This window comes from Drosophila elegans, unplaced genomic scaffold (assembly GCF_018152505.1).
Source record: "Drosophila elegans isolate 14027-0461.03 unplaced genomic scaffold, ASM1815250v1 contig_476, whole genome shotgun sequence".
NCBI lineage: Eukaryota > Metazoa > Arthropoda > Insecta > Diptera > Drosophilidae > Drosophila > Drosophila elegans.
The window spans coordinates 17,607,072-17,617,227 of NW_024545863.1; positions in this window are offsets into that span (position 1 = coordinate 17,607,072).

Below are 10,156 nucleotides of genomic sequence, written 5' to 3' on the forward strand. Positions count from 1 at the left end.
ATGAATTGGTTGCAGTTGCAGAGCCAGCTGCGAGTTAACTGACAATCCGCCCAATGATTGCATAAAAAGTTCTCGGATCCCGCAGAATTATCACCCCACCCGGCCCAGGCCGGAAATCATTTTCCTTTTCCGGCCAGGCAAGGGATTTAGTTCGGGACCCAGCTGCCGATCCCCATCCTGTGCAGCCGCAAAAAAGTGGAATATTTTTCACGTCTCACTCGAGTCCTGCCCCTGCGCTTCTTAGCCTCAAGTCCTGACCAACTGCGACTGTGGAGCAACTTCTGTTTTACACATTTCTAATTCGTTTCCTGGTTGCGAACGAACGCCTGGCTGGCGGAAGGCTGGCTGCCAGGGTTACAAATCTCGAATGAAATTCATTGAATACTTGTCAAAAATATTCCAGTTTCCAGCGTAATTGGATTCCTTCTTGCCGTTGTCATCCCAGTCGGGCACATGTGCCCTTTTGCACTCTTGAATATTTTAGAGCAGATTAGAAATTCGAATGGCTCGAGGATATGCATCTTACCTGGTATTCAGATTTAAAAGTCACTGAATATTATTAGGGCTTTAAGTTCGTAATCATTACGACTATCAAAGTCATTTGTGAGTTTGGCCAAATATAAAAATCTGGCAGGTGGAAAACGAATGAGTAACACTTAAAGATTATAGTCATATGTCCACAACTAACTAAACTTTTTTAAAAAGAATGGTGTTATAATGGACTGGCTTAAACTGCCAGAATAGGGGGAACGACTGGATTTCTAAGCCAAAGTCTTCAATAAAGCCCTGCTCGAAGGTGGATTTTATGTTATGCAAATCAACGAAAAGATCAAAAGCAAAACATGATCTTGAAACGTGATTATTCTAGGCAGGTATCACTTTAAATGGCAAGAAGGAGAGGAAACACTGATGTGGCTTAACTTTGGTCCCGGTAAGTGGGGCGAAAAGTAAATCAACAAGTTGGATAAACTTGGCTGTCAGACACCGATGGAATATTTTAAGCACGACGAGCTCTTAACTGCTTTAAGTTTTCAACATAAATATCAAGTATACGCACCGGATACCCACATACCAACACCCACGCAGATGGCATAAGAATCAGGTGGAGGCGAAACCCAAATCCAGCTGCCGAGGGAAAAAACATAAGAATGAAAACAAACGAAACAGACAACAAAGTTGGTTTACTTTTGGGTTCGTTTCAGTTCTTTTGTACATTTCGCCACAAGCATGAAAATCGATTACCTGTTTGAAATGGAAAATACTCTTATATATATAGGTTTGTCTTCGAGTGGGTAAGCTGATTGTCTGACTCCCCCCTTTGGCCCGCAGCAGGGCAGACTTTGCATAAACGAATTGTAAACACAGCAGCGGGGAGGAGAGCACTAAAATTATGCCAAATGCGTTTTCCAGTTTCTAATTTCGGCATCGATCATCGATTGCGAAGTGAAATGCAACCCGCAGCAGACTTTGATTCCTTTTGCTCGAACACCAGCAGACATCGAGTGGCAATTTGCCATGAATTTGCTCAATTGCACCAGCTTCTGCTTCTGCTGATGGTGCAACAAGAGGAGCAGGACCTCCTTGTGTCCATTTGCTTGTCCGCTTTGTTTTTTATTTTATTTGCTACAAATTGGGTTTTATCATCTGCCCAATGCCGATGTTGGGGGACAGCTGATGCAGCCGTGATGACAAACATGTCCTTCTCTGCGAGCTTCCCAAGTTTCGCACAAAATTAAATTCCTTTTCGACCCCTCCCCAATAAACTGGCATTGTTGGATGGCCATCGTCGTATTTTTCATCACTCACTACTCTGCCAGTGTCCAAACAAAAAGGGAAAAAGCGAAGATGAGGTTCTGGGCTTTCTTGCTTGGCCCTTGGCTCAGTTGCACATACTCAATCACAATCTGAGTGCGGTGGCAAGTGGCAAGAAAAAGATCAAGTGCCACACTTGTTGGCGTCGCAAAAAGGAGAGTGATTATTCGGATAGTGCTTGAGAGAATCGAAAAGTTATCAAAGGTCCGGTGCTTTCTATGATACAATCAGGCTCATCTAGATTTATTGCAAAAAATAAAGTGCGCCTAAATATTTCAATAAGATTGGAACTCGTATAACATCAAATAATAACCAATCAGTTTAAAAGTAAAATAAATTTAATGTAAATCAAATTAACTACAATTTTTGTATATAATTTATTTATCTTTGATATTTTTATTGGACTGAGCAAGCAAAACGGAAAGTGTAATTAATTGAATCAAAGGAGAAAATGTAAATATCTGTATGCAAATGCTGAAAAACAAAAGAGAACTGAAAAACTTTTCGCAATCAATAATAGCCGAAGAAATATTTATTTATTTGGCTCATAAATTTCAACAGTTGACTGAGATAAGGAAGGGCCCAAGCGAAAAGCTTATTGATAATGATCTTCTGAGATCCAAAGGCCAGCATAAAAAATTTTTTTTGCAAAGAGACAATCAAAATTTTCGGATGAGCAAGAGAAACAACGAAAATATAAAATATTATAATAAACGGAAGAAACTGACTTATTGACCGCTGTAAAGATTCCTTTGGGTCACAGTATCTGGCCCCTCAGAGCCATAAAATATATCTCATGTTCTGACTGCCATCCCACTAATATATCATATTTAATGTGTCTGAATTTCACGTTGTTTGTTCGTTGTGGTTTTTTGCGAGCTGCATTTTTAGTTTCCTTTTTCGTGTACTTTTTTTGGTGCTTGGTCCTTTATGCGCCACTTACTTCCGCACTTTAATGTGGCTCCATAAACTGTCCTTTATGACGGTGCCCCCCACCCAAACGGCCAAAAACAAAATGTTTTTCGTGTCTCCGGCTCCAATTTGTTGGTCCTCCTTTAATAGCTGCTCCCATTGCAGGATGTGTGTATCGGTGTCGAGTGCGGTAGGCCTTTAATGAGCTGATTTCAGTTAAATTTTATGTGGTTAAGCGCATTACGTGGGAACAAACTCATTTCCAGAGTCCACCACGAATGAGGTCAGCTCCCACTTCCCATTTCTCCAGGTTTTCCCAGCAACCTGCGTGTTCGTCACTCGACACACATTCACTTCAAGAGGTTCCAAACCCACTAGCCGGAAAAGAAAAAAAATATCAACCTCTGCTGCTAATCAGTGCCACAGATTTTATTTCGTTTATTTCTTCCTTGTCACCAGATCTAAACATGGCATTCTCCTAATTTGAATTTAAATACCTTTCCGAACAAAGGCGGCTAGAAAAAGTGTATAAATCTGGGACACAAGCAGGAGGTCAAGCCAGGACGAAGGAGAAAATCGTGCGAAAATAGCCGAACAAACAACAAGAGAGGGACTGGTCGTGGCAGGGGTTCCTCAGTGGCGCCTATCACCTGGTGGCTCTCTAAATAAGAAATTATTATGAGCATGCAGCGCCAGTTGCCGCAGGAGTCCGTCCTTGTCGTAATCACACACACACCACACACACCACACCTCCTACCCTTCCACCTCTCCCTCCCTCCATCACAACCGCACAGAAATGCCCTCAGCCTTGTTTAACTTCCGCTGAAATTCACTCACACAAACATGGACGAACAGGAAACGCGCATACACATCATGTTGGTCAACTTTCATAAACAGCCAAAAACACGAGTTGGGGACACTCACTAAACACGGGGTAGACTGGCAAAATGACTCTTATCTTGGCCAAATTAAATTCTAGCCATTTACTTTAAAATATATTTATTTGTTTTCTGTTTGAATTTTGAATTTCTCATTTATGGTGTTATGCTATTTGTACAACATTTGCTAGATTTTTAACTCTTTTTGGATCTAAGATGCAGAAAATGCCAATAAAGTTGTATTTTTTTTCAAAAAGCATTTTTAGGTTTGATAAATTTACGACTATATTATTCTATTATAATATTGTCTAGGTAAAGTAAGAGGTACAAGAAGGGTAAATACAAATATTTTAGTATCTAAATACAAAGCTTATTTTTAAGATAAATAAAAATCTGTATAAATATATTGAGTCACAAAAACGTTTAGTTAATTCGGTTATCTTTAAAGGTAGTTAAAGGCAAGAGAACAAGTATTCAAATAATTTAATGAATTTAAAAATACTTTTAATTTCTATATTCTAACAAAGAATTTTATAATTTTGTAATGAACGAACCGTCATTTAATTCCCCTCCATACCCTAGAAATCACTCACCCCCCAAAAAAACTTTAGTGTGCCAAAACACGAAAAGGGAAGTTGACCGCTCGCTCCATATGGCCGCCTGTCTGTCTGTGTGTGCCTGCCACGCCCCCTTTGGCCCCCGTGTTTGTGTTATTTAATGTATCCTGGATTTATTGTGCTGTTTCCTTGTAGCCTGCTGCCGTGCATTAAATGTACATAAACTTTTTGCCCAGGCCGCTTTTTCTACACATATATACATATACTTTTTTTCGAAGTAGATGTTGCTGCTTCTGTTCGTTGGTTGCTGCAGCTTGTCAGGGTCTGAGTTTGGCTTCCGTTTGGTCTTGAAACCTGCAACAAAAAGGAGGAAAAGAAAATGTGCACATGTGCATATCCTCTGGCTGCATTTTTGCAATTTACGGCAGGAAAAAGACGTCGCCCATCGCTGACATTATTATGCGGCGACGACGAGCAGCGGCGACTTTTGCCCTTTGGCCATCGTGTCGCATGCGTTTCCGGCAAATGCCCCTCCCCCCTTCATCCAGTATTGCAGTATTTCGCCTGAAGCTACCTAGAAGTGACACAAAGAGCCTTAAACTTTTTTCCCCCTATTCCCGCAGTGCACCGCCCACCAAGTGCATCTGTGTCTGATTGTGTTTTGTAATACAAAACTTTTTACACAACCGAACAATGCAAACAGGGGGTCAGGGGGTCAGAGGGCAGGGGTCCTGAAAGAGGGGACCGGAAGAGGAAGACAGATCGACCCATGGCAACGACTGTGTCATACAGGGCGGCTGATTGCTCATGTTCCCCAGCACACTTGTATCGCATTTACAAAGTAATAAACAAGCGGCAAAAGCCATTGAAAGCGTGTTTTCGCCGGCAGTTTATGAATTCAATTTCAAAAGGGTAGCAGGTTCATTTGGATGCCTGTTCGCTGAAAATATCCGCGCCAAGTTCGGAAATCAATGCGAGCAATTCGAGTATTTTATTGCAATTTCAACTGCAAGTGGAATGGCTGGCCTTTCAATGGGCAAAATAGTTAAACGAATCATTCTATCGCATAAGCGACCACATTACACACTGCATTGAGGACCGGCGAAATGACCGCAATGAAACGCACACCTAACCACCCGAAGGGGTGGCAATGCACACCCAAGCACCCCCATTACGCCCCCTTTCCACCGCCCCTGCGTTCTTGGCTTGGCAACATTCAGAGCAATTTGTGTGCGAGCATGTGTGTGCGTGTGGAAGTCTGCGGGAAAGCAAAGTTTACTTTCGCTTTAAGTAGTCGGGCAGCTGAGGCGCAGTATGGGCGGGGGATTTCAAGGGGGGGTGAACGGTCGAGCGGTTGAGGGGCAGCAATAAGCATGCCATGGCATCTCGACAAAGGCATCCCAAATGCACACACAGGCATCCAAGTGCAAGTGCACCCACCCACATTCCGGCCCGCGAACATTGGTTCCGGTTCCTGTAAACCGAGGAATTAGTCTGACCAAAACCAGTACGAACATTGAGTTCAATAAGCTTTGGACAACATATTTTCGGTACTTTGTTTCCAGAAACCCATTTAAAACCACAAAACTCCTGAAACTCACTGCCCTGTTACAATATATGTTGCATCAAGATCAATCAAATGACACAATACAAAAAATTTCGATACCTTCAAAATTGTAAGCAAATGAAGCATAGCGTGTGAAATATATAAAATCGTTGTGTTTACAAAGTTCTTTGTACAAAAAATAGTTACTGAGGATAGAAAGACATACAAGTCAAAATGTAGGCTGTTGATATTGAACAACTATATGAATAATAATCTTCAATTTGTTTACTCAATTAATAAAATATAATAAAAATCGTTACTCAAAACCAGTAATGTCCAAAGTAATACAATGACATATTAACTTGCATTTACACTATAGCTACATAAAATTATGCTAGATTTTTTTTTAGCTTTGTACCATTTTAATGAATTGTGATCGATGCTCTAATACGAAGTTATTTTCTTGTTATATTCAAAATAAAGTTAATTAAAGCTTATTTATAATAAACTTATTACTTATATTTAAATGGTTTACATTTACATTTTAATGATTTGTAACCAGGGCGGCAATCGTCCTTTAGAAACCACAAGTTCCTGATTATTTAGCACGGTTTCGCAACCACTGTGCCCCAACCGGATACAGCTCGCTTGATGGGCACTCCAACTGTTTGCATTATGAGGCACGGAGCTTGAGCTTCCCGTCCGGCATCAGCAGCATCAGCAGCATCAGGAGCATCAGCAGCATCAGCAGCAGGAATCGGGAGCGGCATGAGCCGTAGTTGAGCGGCCTCAGCAGTTGCTCGATCATCAGTTGGCCCCCTGGCAAATACCAGTAAATTGAGCTGATAGCCCGGCACCACCAACCAACCAACCACCCACTCAACTATCAGCCATCTATCCCGCTGCCGTTTTGTGTGTGCAACTGTCAATACTGGCAATGAGTGAAATGGAATTTGTCTTGCTTGCTGGTGACGGCTTCGAGTGGCGCTCGGCAATTTGTTGCATTCGACGACCTACGACCCCATGCCCCACTAGTCATCAATTGTGGCCGTCTTTGGCCCGGGTAACAGTTTCGAATCACTTTCGAACCGAATCGAGCTCCACCCCCTCGTTGGTAAAACAGGATTGGCAGTCGGAACGAAAACCAAGCTGCCGACTTATAGCGAGTCATTACTGTACCATCTGCTCTAATTAGAGGTAGCAAATTATCTGGTGTATATTTACATCCGCTATTTTTATGTACTTTGAACTTTGTGTTGTGGCTTCAGTTGTGCGGTTTTTAGCCAAACTATGTTTGAAGCACTATTATGCTAAATAAATTTGAACCTTTTTCCAGCTTGCTGGGTCTGAGTAATTAAGTTTACTTTGTTGATACACGCGCACATGTAATTCCGGCTGAATTTTAATTAAGCAGTTTGATTAGTTTAGATGGGATTGCTGAGTGGTTGGGCCCTGGCCCCGTGGAAGTGATGAATAATTTGTGGGGACACCGGATCGCCACGATTTCACATAAATATTTTGCCGACCCCCACAGGAGTTTTCCGCTTTTTCGAATTTATGCGGCGTTATTGGAAATATCATATCGCTTTCGGATTCCTATTTGTCCGGCTGGGGACTCCGCCGGAACTTGACATTGATGCGCATATCAAATCAGAGAAGTGTAAACAAAGAGCCGAAATGCACGACTTTTCGTCAATTCATTTGCATTTATTACAGCTTCAGTTTTTCCCGAACGAGAGAGCGTACGGACGCTCAATGTGAGTGTGTGTGTGTGTGTGTGGGAAAAAGGTAGAAAAAAGACAGTCGGAGACCAAACCGAAATCGCACGCTGAATTATTCATATTTTTGCAACGGGCAAACTTTGTGGAGAGGCGAGGGTGCGGGTGGGGACCAACTGGCGGTGGGGTTTGGAAAATCAGCTTAGCAAATGAAAAATCGAAATTGGGCAAAGGAAGCTAGGCAGGCGGAAAAGCAAAAGTTGCACTCATTTGTAACAATTTATTTGATTTCTAGCATAGAAATTTCCTCAGTCGGGCTCCCATTTGTTGGCCTTTTTCCTCCTCCTATGGTGGTGTTCAATGCAAAAGCGCTTTTTATTCAATTTTCTGCTCACGTAATATTGACAAATTATTAGCGGGGATTTTTGATGGGAGTGTGGGTCAAAAGACGGGCGGAAACAGCTGGCGAGGCGATGGGAAATTTTTTATTGTTCCATCGGACGAAAGGTGCAGCTGGCAGAGGATTTTCCGGAGACCAAATGACTTTGTTTTGCATTTTTTATTGGGATCCTCAAATAAAAGCAAAACAAAACGATAGGCATTTTGAAATTGATTATGCCTCCGCAGCCACAGCCCCGAAATAAGATTTTGCCACCCTCTCGTCGATTTGAACTTCGCAGCCCCAAGCAAACAAATTGTTGCACAAATATTTGCTATTAATTTTCATAGACAACATTTAGTACCCCGAAATGAGCAGCCAAAGACTGGGGGAGTGGGGCGTGCCACACCCACTCAAGAAATACCAAAGTAAATTCAATGCATTAATTGACTGAAATTAGTTTCGGCTATCACCATTTAGTTGGGCCATTTGACACGTTGCCACCTTTAGGCCTTTTGTTGCACTGGAAAGCGAGGAACTCGTTAAATTTACTCCTTCAGCCGTTGCTCAGTTAACAGGGGGGCCGACAATAACAGCATCCTTACAGCCGGCGAGAGCAGTGGCAAAAGGAGCAGCGCCTGCGTCCTGAACTCTCTCAGCCGAAGGACCTCTCGCTCTTTGTGATTTATGAAAATTCCGGCTGCTCTCTTCCTTAGGCCTAAGTGGAGGGCAGGGGGCCAAAATCGTATCAGATATTGGCCTGTTGACATATATTTTCTAATTGGCATTTCCGCTGCGTGTTCGTTCACATTTTGATAGCTCACTGAGTCTCCTGGCGACGCGGGGATTAAGGCGAGGGTTAAGTGGTAACCGGTTGGTTAAATGGAACCAAATGTGTTTAGTTTATGGAACCAAATGTGTTTAGTTTTGAATTACTCGAATTTATTCATAAACATAATTCTGGAACACTGCTTAAATGCATTCAGTTTGTCTAATTAAAATTTAATAAGTACTTTTAATACGATTACACATTATTAATTATAGTTCAATCAGACATATTAATGCCATTGTACATACATTTATACGTTTGATTTATTTTGTATAATTAAGTGTAAGTGTAGAGAAAAAAAATAATTGTGCACTCGAAAAATCAGCTTTTCTTATTTGAGGTCCTAACGGTTTTTTATTAATAAGAATTGCTTTTGTTTAAGAATCAGTGATTTATCAGGTAAAATCTCAAACTCAGCGGATCTATACGTGCTTAACGGAGTTATACAATCTTCCAAAAATGTTTTTGAAGCTGGTTTGCTTATTAATTAAATTTTAAACAATCACCAAAGGAGGCTCACAATTAGTTTCCTGAATTTGCGGCAATCAAGTTGAATAAGCAATCGAAATACCTATTAAATTTGAGTCAAGTATTTTGGGAGCTTAGCCCTTGGCCATCAAAAGCCACAAAATGTGCAATTTGATGGAAATCTTTTATCGAACTATCAAGCGAACAAAGCGGAAAGGAGGAAAATTAGCGAGTCAAGTATTTCGATCAGGACACGTGCCAAGTTTTTGGTCCAAGTGTTTTGCCTTGCTAGTTACGAATGAATGCACACTGATGGCCAAGCATATGGCTAATGCACTAAGACATACAAAGACCCTCCCTCCCACCCACACACACACACATACACATCGTAAATCTTTGTGCATTAACAACAAAAGGGTCGCCAAAGGTTTGGGGCAAGGTTGGAGCCAATATTCTAATTAACTCATGCATAAACGAATAATAACAAACAAAAGTGCTATAAATTTCCACTTGACTTGATTGATGGCCTCTAAATTGTACATACGTGTATACCCTAACGAATTGCTTGGCACATTGTGTGTGTGCCTACGAATGAAAGTGTGTGCGCGAATTTGACCTTTTCACATTTGACATTTCCGCGGCAGTGTGTATGCTTAAAAGCAAACTTGAATTCAAATTAATATTTGTTTAATGGAATTCCAAAATGTTTTCTATTTATTTGCTTTAAATTTTAATGGCAATAGATCTTAAATAGTTATAATTATCTAAAAGTAAATAACAAAATGTTGTATACTTAAATTTATAGAAAAAATGGGTAGTTTTTCTGATCTAGTTCTATTTACTCAAAAAAATTTAAAAAACCAAATCCAAGTAAAAATTATTCTTTGTTCAGATCTTTTCGTTTGGAATTGCTCTGAATGTAAGTTTAGAAACTAACCGAATTTTGTAAGAAGATATTTCTGGGACACCTATGATTAAAACTGTAGAAACTTGATTGTTAGTTAAAAACAATCTACCAAAGAAGTAACCCTAGAAAAGAGTATTCAAAACCGCTTGA